The following is a 16,989-nucleotide window of genomic DNA, read 5'->3' on the forward strand; positions in this document are numbered from 1 at the left end:
TGATCATCACCAGGAGGTTTTCTTGCCCATGTTTGATGTAATGCCATGAGACTTCATCGAGTCCAGAGTCGATGGGCAATTCCCTCCAGACTGTATACCACTGTGCTGCCACCTCTGTTGGGTCTGTACTGCGAGGGATGGTGGTGGGGCATTATCTGTAAGGTATGATTCCGTGAGTGTGACTATGTCAGGCTGTTGCTTGACTAGTCTGAGACAGCTGTCCCAATTTTGGCACAAGCCCCCGCATGTTAATAAGGAGAACTTTGCAGGATCACCTGGGCTGAGTTTACCATTGTCGTTTCCGGTGCTTAGGTCAATCCTAGGTTGATGCCGGATGGTCCAATCTGTTGCGATTTGATACAACTGAGTGGCTTTCTAGGCCATTTCTGTGGATCTGGAGTCACGTGCAGACCAGACCAGGTAAGGACGGCAGACTTCCTTCCCTGAAGGGCATTAATGAACTAAATAGGTTCTTGCGACAATCGACAATGATTTCATAGTCATCATTAGACTTTTAATTCCAGATTTCTATTGAACTGGAATCTCAACATCTGCCATGGTGGGATTCAAACCTGGGACCCAGAGCAATTACCCTGGCTCTCTGGATTACAAATTCAGTGACAATACCACTACGCCACAGCCACCCTGCAAGATAATAACTTCCTGGCATTGATTCCAAATTAGTTATTCACCAGTTTGAACCAGTGCCTGCTTGTCTACTCCTAGGGTTTATTTGTCCTGCACTACTCAGTTTTATATAGGATTATTTCCAGTCATTTGCTTTTAAGTCTGAAGAACTCAGTTTCTTCTCATGATTCAGTCCTTTTAGCCAGAACCTTGTAGTTGTTTATCTCCGTCGCCATTATACCAGATGCTGTTCTGCATGATACTAAGTCATTCAGACTAGGAAATTTTAAGCTTGATCTCCTGTCTATGTTGAGTTTACTGATCTCAGCTGAACAGCACAAGTTATAACATGCCAATTTAAAAATTCTCAGCTGTTTTCAAATTTCTCAGCCTTACTCCTCCCTATATCTATGGCCTCTTTCTGCCCTACAACTCAGACACCTGCAATCCCGGCCCTTTGTATATTCCTGATTTTGATGGCTCCACCATTGGCTGTCGTGCCTTCATCTATACAACCCCTAAGCCTTGGAATTTCCTTCCAAAATCCCTCTGCCTCTCCCCTTTTATGATGCTCCTTTTAAGCCTACCTTTTGGCCCAAACTTTTGGTTATCTATCCTAATAGCTCCTTAGGAAGCTTAGTGCTAAATTTTGTCTGGTAACTTTTGTGATGTTTCTTAGAATACTTTTACTTCAGTACTACGCAATGTAGATGCAACTCCTTGTTCCTGTTGTCTTCAATGCCTCTGGGTTAGTGAGGGTAGATCTGCCAAAGCTCTTTGTCACAGTGCAGTGAACCTTGTTGGGAAGTTGGGATAGGGATCAGTTGGGGTGGTCCTATGACTAAAAAAATTGCTGACACTTTGATGTAAAGAATGGCAATTTTGGTAAGATACCAGAGGACTGCTGGCACCAGATGGAGCAAGCAAGTACTCCAGCAGTAGTCTGCTTCATCAGTAGAGATGTGGAGAAAATTTGAAGAGGAAAAAAAAATGAAACCCTCTTGTTTGGAACCTTACGTCACATATTACATTATTTTCCTGAACTTTAATTGAAGTGAGGAGAGGAATTTTGAATTGTGGTTATAGCAATGGTAGGATGTTTACACAGCAGTGGACAATTAAGCTACTAACTGGAGGAGAAGGCTTCAAAAATGCCTCCATCTCCAGTGATGGGGAAGACCAGCAAAGGACGGCTGAAGCATTTGCAACCATCTTCACGCAGACGTGCAGAGTGGATGATCCACCTCGGCCTCCTCCTGAGGTCCTCAGCCAGTCAGCAGCCGAGTCGATTCACACCACATAACATCAAGAAATGGCTGAAGAATGGATGCTGCAAAGTCTACGGACCCTGACAACTTGCTGGCATTAGTACTGAAGACGTGCTCCAGAACTAGCCGTGACGCCAGCCAAGCTGTTTCAGTACAGCTGCAACACTGGCATCTATCCAACCATATGGCAAATTGCCCAGTTATGTCCTGTACACAAAAAGGACAGATCCAACCTGGCCAATTACTGCCTCATCAGTCAACTCTTGATCATCAGCAAAGTGATGGAACGGGTCATCAACAGTGCTATCAAGTGGCACTTAATTAGAAATAATCAGCTCACTCATGCTCAGCTTGGGTTCCACCAGAGCCACGCAGCTCCTGACCTCATTACAGCCTTGGTTCAAACATGAACAAAAGAGCTGAACTGAGGTGAGGTGAGAATGGCTGCCCTTAACATCAAGGCAACATTTGACCAAGTATGGAATCAAGTAGCCATAGCAAAGTCAATAGGAATCAGGGAAAACTCTCCCTTGGTTGGAGTCATACTTAGCACAGAGGAAGATAGTTGCGGTTGTTGGAGGTCAATCATCTCAATCCCAGGACATCACTGCAGCAGAGTTCAGGGTAGTTTCCTAGGCCCAAACATCTTCAGCTGCTGCAAAAAATACCTTCCCTCCATCATAAGGTCAGAAGTCAGGATGCTTGCTGATGATTGCACAATATTCAGCATCATTCATGAATGCGTAATAAAGCAGACTGTGCTCATATGCAGCAAGACCAGGACAACATGCGGGCATGGGCTGATAAGTGACAAGTTACATTTGTGCCACACAAGTGCCCAGCAATGACCATCTCCAATAAGAGAGCATCTAACCATCTCCCCTTGACATTCAGTGACATTATCATTGCTTGATCCTCCATTATCAACATGCGGCGCATTACCATTGAAACCGAACTGCCATCTTAATACTGTGGCTACAAGAGCAGGAATCCTGTGCCAAGTAGCTCACCTCCTGACTTCCAAGGCCTGTCTACCATCTATAAGGCATGAGTCAGGAGTGTGATGGAATGCTCTCCACTTGTCTGGCTGAGTGCAACAACACTCTAAGCTTGATATGATGCAGGATAAGCAGCCCACTTGATTGGTACCCCATCCACTATCTTAAATGTTCACTACCCCCACCACTGGCACACAGTGGCAACAGTGTGTGCAATTACAAGATGCACTGTAGCAACTCACCAAGGCTCCTTCGAGAGCACCTTCCAAACCTGTGACCTCTACTACTCAGAAGGACGAGGGCAACAGGTATGTGGGAACATCACCACCTGTATGCTTCCCTCCAAACTACGCACCGTCCTGACTTGGAACTATATCGCTGTTCCTTCACTGTTGCTGGGTCAAAATCCTGGAACTCCCTAACAGCACTGTGGGTGTACCTACACCACATGGATTGCAGTGGTTCAAGAAGGCAGCTCATCATCACCTCAAGGACAATTAAGGATGGGCAATAAATGCTGGCCTAACCAACAGCACCCACATCCCATAAAAGAATAACGGAAAAAAAAAACCAGAAACAGGCCACTTAAGTCAACTGGTGTCAATTTTTATGTTGCATTTGAGTCTCCTCACAGCTCACTTCATCCTATCAACATCACCTTACATTCCTTTTTCCCTCGTGTACCTATGTAGCACCCGCTTAAATACATCTATGCTGCTTTCATCAACGACTCCATGTGGTATGGAGTTCCACATTTTATCAACTCTTTCAGTAAAGAAGTTTTTTGTCAAGACAGAATTGGGTAACGGGGTGCATTTTCAGGAAGGCAACCTGTAACTAGTGGGGAGCCATGGGGTTCAGTGCTGGGGCCACAATTATTTACAATATATACATTAATGACTTGGATGAGGGAAATTAATGTGCTATTGCCAAGTTTGCGGATGACACAAAAATAGGTGGGAAGGCAAGTGGTGAGGAGGACAGTCTACAGAGGGAATATAATGTGGGAAAGTGTGAGGTTATGCACTTTGGTAGGAAGAATAGAGGAGCTGAATATTATTTAAATGGAGAAAGACTGAAGAAAGCTGCAGCACAGAAGGATTTGGGGGTCCTCATGCATGAATCCCAGGAAGCTAGTATACAAGTTCAACAGGTAACAGATAAGGCAAATGGAATGTTGGCCTTTATTTCAAAGGGAATGGAGTATAAAAATAGGGAAGTCTTGCTAAAACTATACAAGGCACTAGTTAGACCACACCTCTAGAATACTGTGAACCGTTTTGGTCTCCTTACCTAAGGAAAGATATATTGGCATTGGAGGCAGTCCAGAGAAGGTTCACTAGGTTGATCCCGGGTATGAAGGAATTTTCTTATAGGTTAAGTAGGTTGGGCCTGTATTCATTGGAGTTTAGAAGAATGAGAGGCAACCTTATTGAAACATATAAGATTCTTAGGGGGCTTGACAAGGTAGATGCTGAGAGGTTGTTTCCCTTTGTGGGAGAGTCTAGGACTGGAGGCCATAATCTGAGTAAGAGGGTGCCCACTTAAAACAGATGAGGAGAAATTTCTTCTCTGAGGGTAGGTAGTCAGTCTGTGGAATTCTTTACTGCAGAGGGCTGTAGAGGCCGGTTCATTAAGTATATTCAAGGCTGAGATATATTTTTAATAAGTAAGGGAACCGAGGGTTATGGGGAAAAGGCAGGAAATTATAGTTGAGGATCATCAGATCAGCCATGATCTCATTGAGTCATACAGTCATAGAGGTCTACAGAAAAAGGCCCTTCGGCCCAAGGAGTCTGCGCCAGTCAAACAAGTAACAAACCATCTAATCCCATTTTCCAGCACTATGCCCATAGTCTTGTATGCTGTGGCATTGCAAGTGTACATCCAAATACTTCTTAAATGTTATAAGGGTTTCTGCCTCTACCATTCTTTTCAGGCAGAGTTTCAGATTCCCACCACTCTCTGGGTGAAAAAATTATTCCCCTCATTCCCTCTAAACCTCCTGCCCCTTACCTTAAATCTATGCCCCCTGGTTATTGATCCCTCCACCAGGGGGAAAAGTTCCTTCCTGTCTATCCTACCTATGCCCCTCAAATTGAATGGCGGAGCAAACTCGATGGGCCAATTGGCCTGCATCTGCTCCTAAGCCGTATGGCCTTGTGGTTCAGTTTTATTGATCCAGTTGTTGCCACTGGTGCTGACACATAGGTAAGTACAGCTGAATGAGCATGGGCAAACAGTTAACCTTGATCTAAGTGAAGTGAGGTGGTCTAAAATTGGAGCCTGTTTGATGCTGATACTACATTCAGAAACAGCTGCGATATGATTTTGTTCTGGCAATTACATTTAATTAAAAGTCGTTTTTGTGCTTAAAATAATTCATATTATCCATTAACTCAAAGTACATTAACCTAGAAGAAACTCCTTTAGCATTAAAAGCACTTGGTTTATTTTTTTTAAATAACGGGAACTGTACTCAAGTGGGCCTGGCGTAACAGCAGCAGTCTTCTAGGGAAGATGGTAGAAGGAGGGGAGAATATTTGAGGAGCAAAATTTAACAAATCATAAAAAGGAAAATCAGTATATGTCGCATAGAAAATATCTCACCTAATCCCAATAACTTGACAAAGTAATGATAGTGAGAGAATCAGATAAAGTGTTAACTGTTTCTCTCCACAGATGCTCGCTTAAACAGAGTTTCCAGCATTTTGTGTTTATATTTCAGGCTTCCAGCATCTTGCTTTTGTCTTCGCGTCGTTTTTGCTGAATGTACAGTTTTTAAAAATTACAAACACATACAGAAAATGCTGGAAAAACTCAGCAGGTCTGGCAGCATCTGTGGAGAGAGAAAACAGGTAATATTTTGAGTCTGCATGACTCTTCTTCGAACTCTGAAGACGGGTCACATGGATTCAAAACATTTATAAAGATGCTGCCAGACCTGCTGAGTTTTTCCAGCATTTTCTGCTTTGTCTCAGATTCCCAGCATCTGCAGCAATTTGCTTTTATATTTTCAAAAAATTGCACGTGGCTTGCAAAATTGCCACCTGCTGGATCTGAAAATACATAGTGTCTTTACTTTTAATATTTCCAAACCCCATTTCTTACACAAATCGAGCATTTCAGTGTCTCTCTCTTCAGGTGTTGTTCCCCTCTTCCTGAAATCTGCTGTCATCAACCCTCTCCTTTTTCTTTTTAAAAAAAAGCCCTTGCAAACTACCATTTCATCTCCAACCTCCCTTTTCTCTCCAAAGTTTGTGAATATGTTGTTGCCTCTCAAATCCATGCTCTTCTTTCACAGAACTCCATGTTTGAATCCTTCCAAAAAAAGGTCTCTGCCTCTGCTACAGTACCAAAACAGTTCTTAGGCTTGGTATATTTTTTAACAATCATTCTCTGGTGAAAAGCAATGAAACTTTTGTATTAAAGCTGCTAAATAAATGTGACTCACTGTTTGCATGGACTCGATTTACCCCTATCATTGAACTGTCAGTTCAAACATCTTCCTTATTCAAACCTATCATTACTTTGTCAAGTTATTGGGGTTAGGTGAGATATTTTCTTTGCGATGTATACTGATATTCCTTTTTATGATTTGTTAAATTTTGCTCCTCAAACATTCTCCCCTCCTACCATCTTCCCTAGAAGACTGCTGCTGTTAGGTAATCTTTGCTGACCCATCACTGTGGTACTGAGCAAATCTTGCAATGATTGAGGGACTGCTATCTTGGATGAAATGTTAAAACAAGTCTCCATCTACTTGTCCAGGTGGATCTGAAAGATCCCATGGCATGAATAAAAAGGGATAGGGAATTCTCCCAGTGACTCATCCAGTGTTCTCCTCTTTAGCAAAGTATCTGGTTATTCATTGATTTCCTCTTGCTGGGCCCTTGCTCTGCTATCCAGCCTAATTGTAATTCACTGGTTATAAAGCACTTGGTATATTCTGCAAACACCAAAGGGCACTATCTGAATGGTTGCAAGTTCCTTTCATTCAAAACAGATTTGATTTGAGCTACACAGTGGATTCTTTTCGTTGCGTTCAAGAAGGCATCACACATCCACCATACACATCTACTCTTAGCCGGGACAAGAGGTTAAACAGAGTTGCTGCAGTTGACTTCTTGTAACCGTTTTCTGTGATTCACCAAAATGATTGGCAGACAGAGTACTGTAATTTGCTAATGGAATGTGTACCCATCATGTGTGTTTGATGGGATGGGTGGGATTTTAAATGAATGAGGAATTGTGAATCTTCGCTAAGTTGATTGGGCTTCCCGAACGTGAAATATAGATCGAAAATAACGTATCTTGCTTTGTTTGAATGATACCAGCAGTCTTGGAATTTGCTGTGTGTGTGTGGCACATCACATCAGTACTTTGTGAGTTGACGGCCCGAAGATATATTCGGTTGGTTTGATGGGCCAGTGACTGGTTAAGTTTATGTTGGTGAATTATATTTTTGGCCATTGTTCGCTGTGTATCTTCCATTTATTTCAGCTGGGATGGTGATGGCTAGCTTATTTAAACAGAAGTAGTTAAATTTAAGCATTTTTTGAGGAAGGAGGCACAGATCAGCTTTTGAAAAGTAGAAGTCAAGTAGAACTACACTGTACATTCAATCCACCTTGTCCTAGTTGGCACAGCAGTTGCTTTGTCAAGTGATTTGATTAACATTAAATTCATTGTCACCAAGTATTTGTTGTAATCCGGATTGCAGAAATGTTTAAGACCAAAAAACGTTGCAAGGTTAAAGTACCCTTCAGCGAGGAAACTTTTTAAATACTGTCATTCCCCTGGTATTGTGTAGTCTGTTCAGGTCGTTTACCTCTATAGTACTATATCATTTAAATTGCTGCAAAGCTGCTTCTGATTGATACAGACTATGGCATGTAATTCAGGTGCAAAGGAGATTGTGTTTCATATAGGCAGGTGGCATAAAGCCATTGAGGAGAGGCCCTTCCACCACATCACTCACGTTCGCTGTGATCTAACTGCACAGCCCCGTCAGCCAAGTGTGAAATGTTTAGGCCCAAAAAAATTACAGGCAACTCACATGTCACCTGTCTCATATGACAAGCTTGTATGCTTGAGGTGGATTAAGTAACCGTAGGAATAAAATTGTGTTTGGGGTCAGTGGAGTGACTGAGGGGGAGGTGAATGTTACATATGAACATATGAATTAGAAGCAGGAGTAAGCCATTTGGCCTCTCGAGCCTGCTCTGCCATTCGATAAGATCATGGCTGATCTGATTGTGGCCTCAACCCCACCTTCCGCCTACTCCCGATAACCTTTGACTCCCTTATTAGTCAGGAATCTACCTACCTCTGCCTTAAAAAATAGTCAATGACCTTGCCTCCACTGGTCTCTGAGGAAGAGAGTTCCATAGACTCATGACCCTCGGAGGAAAATAAAATCTCTTATTTTTCACCTGTGTCCCCTGGTTCTAGTCTCCCACAAGGGGAAATGCTTTCTCACCACCCATCCTGTCAGTTCTCTCAGGATCTTATATGTTTTTGACTTGCTATAGGATGTGCCCCACCCAAGGGGGCAAAAGATAGTCTGGGCATGAATGTCAGTGAAGCTTTGAATCAAGCATGTGGAATGTCATAAACTAGACTGAGCCAGTTCTCACTGATGTCCAGAAGGGTGCAATTTTTCACCCAGAGACGGCATCATTGAATAACACAAAAGTAAAATAGTGTGGATGTCAGAAATCTGAAATAAAAGCAGAAAATGCTGCACAAGCTCAACAGATCAGTCTGCATCTGTGGGGAGAGAAAAAGATTTAACATTTCAGCTCTGTGACCTGTTTCTTGCTCCCCAGATACTGCTGGATTGCATGGCCAAGGTGATAAAAACGGAGGAGCAGGATTAATTCAGAGAGCTGGCACAGGAACAGTGGGATGAATGATCTCTTTCTGCTGTATGATTTGATACATAGCAGGTCCATGTAGAAGTTGGTTAGCTCAATTGACTAGCTCGCTTGACTAGACGGCTGGTGTGTGGTACAGAATGATGCATGGGTTCAATCCACGTACCGGCTGTGGTAGTTCATGGAGGACTTTTGCCCCACACTTGCGGAGTGGGCCCCACTCAGTCTATATAACTATTGTCTCGCCCTGCTGGAGAGAGATGCCCATGGTCCTTTGTGGATTATGGCTAATTACCTAGGTGCATGTCTATCTGTAAAAGAAGGTTGAAGTTTTGAGTGTGGCATAAATCAGTTCTGATTTATTTTAAGCATTTGCCATTTGTTTTTTTTTTCTTGCTTCTTCTCTTTTTTGGGGGTAAAAACACAATGAGGAGGAGATGGAGCTGTGTTTTCTCCATCTCTTTCCCCTGTACACAGTTTGGTAAATGAGTTGTCAAATGACTTGTCTTCCTGTTGTGCGAGTCACAGTGCCCTGCTTAGACATAGATTCATTCATTCCAAAATTGAAAGTCTTCTCAATAGATGAGTAATCCTGTCAACATTTGTTCAGTCTGGGTGTGTTTGAATTTCTTGCCAGTCATTGCATATTTTTAATTCCTATATGCTCTGTATTTAATAAAGCTGAGTTTTTAAAAACACGTCAGATTTTAGTTAGCTTCAGAGAAAAGAGCTTCCATTAGATGTTTCACTTTTCAGTTTGGTTTCTAAAGCTTGATGAGGAAGACAGGTTTCTGATTATATGAAATTACCACGATGTTAGCCATATCTCACTTCAGAACAGAAACCTTGGTCCCAGTCCGATCTGGCACCAGGGTCTTGCTCAGGAATATCTGGTGAAACTAGGATGTATAACCTAGATTTTCCAGCGCACAACAGTTAGCTTTTTATTGTGTTCACAACACCATTAGCTTCCCCATAACTGACTGGATAAAAATCATCTTTCAGCGAAGGTTCTAATTGGAATGGATAAGATTATACGCTTGCCCCCTCATAAGGACATAAGGAATCTGAGTGTTATTGATAAAAGAGACATGCTGTCAAAGCTTTTCATCTTGCACTCATCAGGACAGATGCAAGAATGCCAGATTTAAAAGAGAGCAACAACTTGTACTGGGTGAGAAAGGATGCTGATTGGCTGGCAAGTTGACTCTGGTCAAGCTGTTGCTACTGGATAGTAGCAAAATGAAATGGCTAGCTTCACCATTGCTCAAATTTTTGAGTCCTTACCCTTCCAGGTTAACTTGAGGCAGGCTGGGCTCCATTCCGGTCCAAAGATGGCGGCCTTAGGTCTATTTGTGAGAATGCTGTCTGTATGTCGTGCAATGATCTGATTGGGATAAGCACGAGTGCTAATTTCTGCAAACAGGATGCTTTCTTTTTATTCATTCATGGAATGTGGGCTTTGCTGGCTGGGCCAGCATTTGTTGCCCATCCCTAGTTGCCCTTGAGAAGGTGGTGGTGAGCTGCCTCCTTGAACTGCTGCAATCCATGTGGTGTAGGTACACTCACAGAGCTGGTAGGAAGGGAGTTCCAGGATTTTGACCCAGTGACAGTGATGGAACAGCGATATATTCCCATGGTTTTGTTAAGGGGAGGCATGTCTGAACAATTTGATTAAATTTTTCGAAAAGGTGAACAGGTTTGTAGATGAGCACAATGCATTTGACGTAGTCTACTTGGACTTCAGCAAGGCTTTTGATAAGGTCATGGATGGGAGACTGATAACCAAGGTAAGAGCCCATGGAATCCAAGGCAAATTGGATCCAAAATTGGCTGAGTGGCAGGAAGCAGAGGGTGATGGTCATGGGGCGTTTTTATGACTGGATGCCTGTGTCCAGTGGGGTTCCACAAGGATCAGTGTTGGGTCCCTTGCTATTGTGTATATATATAAACGATTTAGACTTGGATGTAGGAGGGTTGATCAGGAAGTTTGCGGATGACACGAAAATTGTTGGGGTGGTAAATAGTGAGGAGGATAGCCTTGGTTTACAGGAAGATATAGACAAGCTGGTCTGATGGACTGATCAGTGGCAAATGGAATTTAATCCAGATAAGTGTGAGATGATGCACTTGGGCAGAACGTGCAAGGCACAGGAATACACGATGAATGGGAGTACCCTGGTAAGTATCGAGGATCAGAGGGACCTTGGTGTGCATGTCCACCGGTCCCTTAAGGGAGGGGGACAGGTAGATAAGGTGATTAAGAGGGCAAATGGGATCCTTGCCTTTATTAGCTGAGGCATAGAATATAAGAGCAGGGAGGTTATGCTGGAACTGTATAAAACACTGGTTAGACCACAGCTCTAGAGTATTGCGTGCAGTTCTGGAATTTGTATTATAGGAAGATGTGATTGCACTAGAGAGAGTGTAGAGGAGATTTACCAGGATTTACCTGGGCTGGAGAGTTTTAGTTATGAGGAGAGATTGGATAGATTGGGGTTATTTTCCCTGGAGCAGAGGAGATTGAGGGGGGACATGATTGAGGAGTATAAAATTGAGCGGCATAGATAGGGTAGACAGGAAGGAACTTTTCCCCTTGATGGAGGGATCAATAACCAGGGGGCATAGATTTAAGGTAAGGGGCAGGAGGTTTAGAGGGGATGTGAGGAAGAATTTTTTCACCCAGAGGGTGGTGGGAATCTGGAACTCACTGTCTGAAAGGGTGGTAGAGGCAGAAACCCTCATAACATTTAAGAAGTATTTGGATGTGCACTTGCAATGCCATGGCATACAAGGCTATGGGCCTAGTGCCGGAAAATGGGATTCGAATGATTGGGTACTTGTTTGGCACAGATTTGATGGGCTGATGGGCCTCTTTCTGTGCTGCAGACCTCTATGACTCTATGTCAGGATATGTTGCTGTCAAGCTAAAAAGTCATTCTGCCTGCCACACAAATGAGTGATGTGATATATGAATTTCAGCGCTGGTGTAATGCCAGGTACATAGGGCATATGTCCCAACGACTGTTGTATCATATCAAACATATAATTTGAAGCTTTTGTTAGATCATTCTCCTGTTGCCTGGATAAAATTGTCACAGCCTTTGGACAACCAATGATATACAGCAAGTTGTCGGAGAGTACCATGCTGAATGACTGACTGTTTAATGGGCTCAGCACTGGAATAAGGACCTAGTTTGTATGTCAGAAGTTCCTGGAGTGGGGTTTGAAAAAACGCCATCTCTACCAGAGGAGAATGCCATCAACTGAGTCAAGCTGGCAGTTGAAAACAAAGCTTGTGAATTGGGTTATAAAAACTACCCAGCAGGTCGGGCAGCATCTGTGGAGGGAGAAGCAGAGTTGATGTTTAAGGTCAATGTTGCTTTGCTGATAGATTGATATATTGGTTTATGCTTTGGCAGACACATTGCTGCCTCCATCTGTGTGTTACAAGAGGACGGTTTTGTTAATGTTTTGGCTGGCTGATGATTTTTCTGCTGACTGACCCATCTGCTTGCTACACCCCTGTGATAAGAATTCTATATGCTGAGCTTTCAGTCTTTTATAAGATTTGCAGCTTGTCAGATGAGCAGGAGTGAGATTCAGGAATTCTTTTCAAAATGCTATTTTGTAAGTACTTTCTAACAGCCCCCAAATCTTGGCAAAATTGTGGCTGCGCTGTAGTGGCTATACATCAAGGCTTTCAATATATCTCGCCTACTGCTAAATTTCCATCCACTGGCTCAGCAACGAGAAAGGGACTGAATAATTTCACTCCACTGTTGTTGGTTTTAAACTAGCCTGGCTGCTTCAGTCTCCTACATTCCTTTCTGTGGCAAAATGGTCTTCACGCTGAAATAAAAAACGATTATTCTGGAAAATCTCAGTAGGTCTGGCAGCTTCTGTGGCGAGAGAACCAGGGTTAACCTTTCTTCATATGGAGTCCTACGGACTCGAAAGGTTAACTCTGTTTCTCCCTCCACAGATACTGCCAGACCTGCAGGGTTTTTCCAGCATTTTCTGTTTTTATTTCAGATTTCCAGCATCCGCAGTATTTTGCTTTGGTCTTCATGCTGGGTATTCAACGCTTCCTTGGCTGCCTTGCTTCATGTACCTCTGTGTGCAGGGCTGCAGATGGTACCCTATGTTTCTGTTCTTGAAATGTGCTGTAAACATCGTGGTTGCTTCCTGTGGACCTTCTGTATAAGTATTTGATCCTCATCCGAGCCATGTCCTTATATGTCACTGGATCCTCTCAGTATCCCTGTCAATCAGCTCATCTCTGCTGCTGTTACCTTTTGCTCGCCAACCCATTTCATGGTCCAGCACTCTCGTAATATGGAGATAGCCATTGCATCAAAAGCTCTTTCCTTTCGTTTTTACCACTGCATCCTTGGCCCTTCTGTATCCTGCTAAATTTTCAGAAGCAAACCCCATAGCACCCCTGAGATCGCCTTCACAGCTCCCATTCTCCAATGCTAATTGACCAAGGCTTACAAACTAACTTACTTGCACTAAAGTAAAATGCACATGGAAACCTGAAATGAAAACAGAAAATGCTACAAGAACTGCAGGTAAATAGGGCAGCATCAAACTCTTCCACCTGTTCAATGCTAATTAAATCGGCCACGGAGACCAGTGGGCTCCCATATAGTGCTTTGTTGCCAGTTGTGAATCAGGTGACCTTAAGCAGGAGATGTGAAAAATAATCTGGAACTCCTGCCCTTGAATACTATCTGGTGATACCTTCTGAAAAATGCACAGGTAGATGTCAAATGAAGACAAAATTTGACTTGATGGCAGTGCTTTGCAGAAACTTAAAGAATGATTGTAACCCTGGAACCACAGCCTGACACAACACTTTTGTAGTAGTTAAGTGGGGCAGCATAAGGTGTATATTTGATAAATTATCTTTACAAATTGATGCATTTACTTTACAGCAGTCCTCAGAAAAACAAACTTAATCATGAAATACTTTTTGTGGGCTGTTTCAAATCGGCATTTCAAAATGCAACACCCCCCTCTGGCGGAAGCAATCCAGCACTGCATCTAAATCACTAGCATGAAATCACTAGCAATTTATATTGTGGGCAGAGTTTCATCAGCATTTTAAATAAAATGTAACAGCATTTCTATTTGAGCATTTGCATTCACTGAAACGCTTGGTAGTACAGTTAGTCTAAAAAGAACCCCATTTTATTTAAGAAAGGTGAGAGAAATAAAAAAAAACAGGAAATTATAGACCTGTCAATTGAACATTTGTTTTGGGTAAGTTGTTGGAATCTGTAATCTATAATTAAGAACAGAATGGCTGAGCACCTAGAGAAACTTGAGCCAATGTAGATTTGTAAATGATAAGTCATGTCTAATGAACCAAATTGAAACATTTTAGGAAATAACTGAAATAGAGGACAGAGGAATGCCTATTGATGTTGTTCATGTGGACTCCTAGAAGGCATTTGATTAGATTCCATATAAGAGACTGTTTAACTAAAATTAAAGCTCATGGAATTGAAGGCAAGTTATCGACTTGCTTAGGAGATCGGTTAGATGGTGAAAGGCATAGATTAGGGATAGCATACTTGGTTTGGAAGAACTACTAGTGACCCATGGAGATCAGTGTTGGAGACCTCAACTGTTCACTTTACTTAGTAATGACTTTTTGAACACAATCGAGACCCATACATCCAAATTTGCAGATGACACAAAGATTGATGGTTTCAACAGTAGTGTAGATGAGCACATAAAATTACAACGACTCGGATAAATCAAGCGACAAAGTGGAACTATGGCAGAAGGTCATCCATTAGACCAAGAAAAGCTAGATCAGAGCACTATTTAAATGCTGAAAAACTAGGAACAGTGGAGGTACAGAGTGTTTTGTGTGTCCAAAACATAGATCACTGAAATGCAGCAGTCAGGTACAAAAATAATCATAAAGGTTGATAGAATATTAGTTTCTTTGTCTCGAGGGCGAGAACATAAAGGGGAGGATGTCCTACCATAACTTTACAAAGCCCTGGCTCGTGCACATCTGGAATACTTAGAGCAACCTAGGAGTGACATATTGGTTTTGGGAGTGAAGTGCAGATTCACCAGAATATTACCAGAGTTACAGAAGAATATTCAGAACAACACCAGGAACTTGTCATTGCATTCTTTGATGTGACAGAAGCATTTTACTCAGTAAATCGCGAGGCTCTGTTGATTGTGCTCCAAAGATTTGGATGCCCAAGAAACTTCATCACAATCCTACAACTGCTTCATGATGATATGACCTTTTTATTCAGTCATGGGATATGGACATTGCTGACTGGGCCAACATTTATTGGCCCATCCTTAATTGCTCTTGACAAGATGGTGGTGTGCTGCCGCCTTGAACCACCATGTCCATGCGTTTTAGGTACACCCATAGCGCTGTTAGGAAGGAAGGTCCAGGATATTGACCCAGTGACAGTGAAGGAATGACGATTTACTTCCAAGTCAGGATGGTGAGTGGCTTGGAGGGGAACTTGCAGGTGGTAATGTTCCCATGCATCTGCTGCTTGTCCTTCTAGGCAGTAGAGGTCACAGGTTTGGAAGGTGCAATTGAAGGATCCTTGGTGAGTTGCTGCAGTGCATCTTGGAGAGGTTATACACTGCTGCCACTGTGCATTGGTGGTGAAGGGAGTGAATGTTTAAGATGATGGATGGGGTGCCAGTCAAGCAGGCTGCTTTGTCCTGGATGGTGTTAAGCTTCTTGTGTTGTTGGAGCTGCACTCATCCAGACAAGTGAAGAACATGCCATTATTATTGCTTCCATCTCACTCCTAACTTGTGCCTTGTAGATGATGGGCAGGCTTTGGTGTGAGAGGAGGTGAGTTACTCTCTGCAGAGTTTCCAGCCTCTGACCTCTTATAGCCACAGTATTTATATGGCTAATCCAGTTTAGTTTCTGGTCAGTGGTAACCCCCTGGATGTTGATGGTGAGGATTCCGTAACAGGAATGCCATTGAACAGGGAAGATGGTTAGATTTTCTTTTGTTGCAGAGGGTCATTGTGTGGCACGAATGTTACTTGCCACTTAGCCCAAGCCTGAATATTGAGCATGTCTTGCTGCATATGGACACATGACTGCAACTGTCTTGAGTGAAACAGACACCTTCAAAATTCAGACTGTGGTCAAGCAAGGCTGTGTGACAGCCCCATTTTATTTACAATCTAACTGACCGTGGCCATTCATCTCATCAAAAAATCAATTGCTCTCTTGGGGTCAGCATTAAAACCGTCCAGATGGAAAACTATTTAACCTCAGTCGCCTCCATGCCAAATCTAAAATGACCGCCATAAATATTCATGATCTGCAGTTTCTGGATGACTGCTGCATTGTTGGCCAGATTTGCAAGCCAGCCTTGATCTCGTCAATTCTGCACAAGAAACTTGGCCTGTCCTTGAAAGTTGCCAAAACAAAATTCATACATCAAGCCACATCCGGTGAGCCAAATATTCCACCTTCCATCTGTGGCAAAGAAGAGACTCTGGAATATTTGTAGCACCTCCCATACCTTGGCAACCATCTTTCTCAAAAGGACACCATTAATGAGGAGATCCAACATCTTATCAACTGTGCCAGCGCAGCCTTCTATAAACCACAGCAGCCAGTGTATGACATCCGCAAGTCAACACAAGTCCTAGTGTACAGAGCAGTTGTTGTCACCACACCCCAGGCCTGCAGTGAGACTTGGAATGTGTATTAGTGACACACAAAAGCACTGGACAAATTCCATCAGCAGTGCCTCCACCGCATCCTCTGGATTCAGGTGGGAGGACCATCAAACAAACGCTTGTGTCCTTCTTGAAGACAGCGCCACAAGCGTACAGGCAAAACCCCAGCAAAATCAACTTCAGTGGACTGGACACCGTGTCTGGATGGCTGAAGAGAATCTCTGCTGTCGGGATCTGTTTTCTCAGTTCAAATGGCCAACGATCCAGGGAAGATTAAAGACACTGTGAAGCTCTCCTTGAAGCATGGCAGCATTGACATTAAAAACTGGGAGCAATTTATACCCATCAGTCAAAATGGGGACAAATTGTCCATCACACTGCATCACAGTTTGAGTCCAAACACCTTTATGATGAGTCAGAGCAGCGACAGAGAAGGAAAGAAAAGGAAGCAAATCCTGCACACCGGATCCCACTACCTTGTTGGGCATCCTGCCCCACGAGCCCAAAACAAAG

At 43.0% G+C, this 16,989-nt stretch overlaps 1 protein-coding gene across 2 annotated transcripts in view; it reads left to right on the forward strand.

Annotated features, from left to right (window-relative positions):
* The window catches only part of LOC121280875 (protein diaphanous homolog 1-like), a 342,942-nt gene that overhangs the window by 55,031 nt on the left and 270,922 nt on the right, over nt 1-16,989 (forward strand). The window lies entirely within an intron of this gene.

The sequence above is a fragment of the Carcharodon carcharias genome, chromosome 8 (genome assembly GCF_017639515.1).
Source record: "Carcharodon carcharias isolate sCarCar2 chromosome 8, sCarCar2.pri, whole genome shotgun sequence".
Lineage (NCBI taxonomy): Eukaryota > Metazoa > Chordata > Chondrichthyes > Lamniformes > Lamnidae > Carcharodon > Carcharodon carcharias.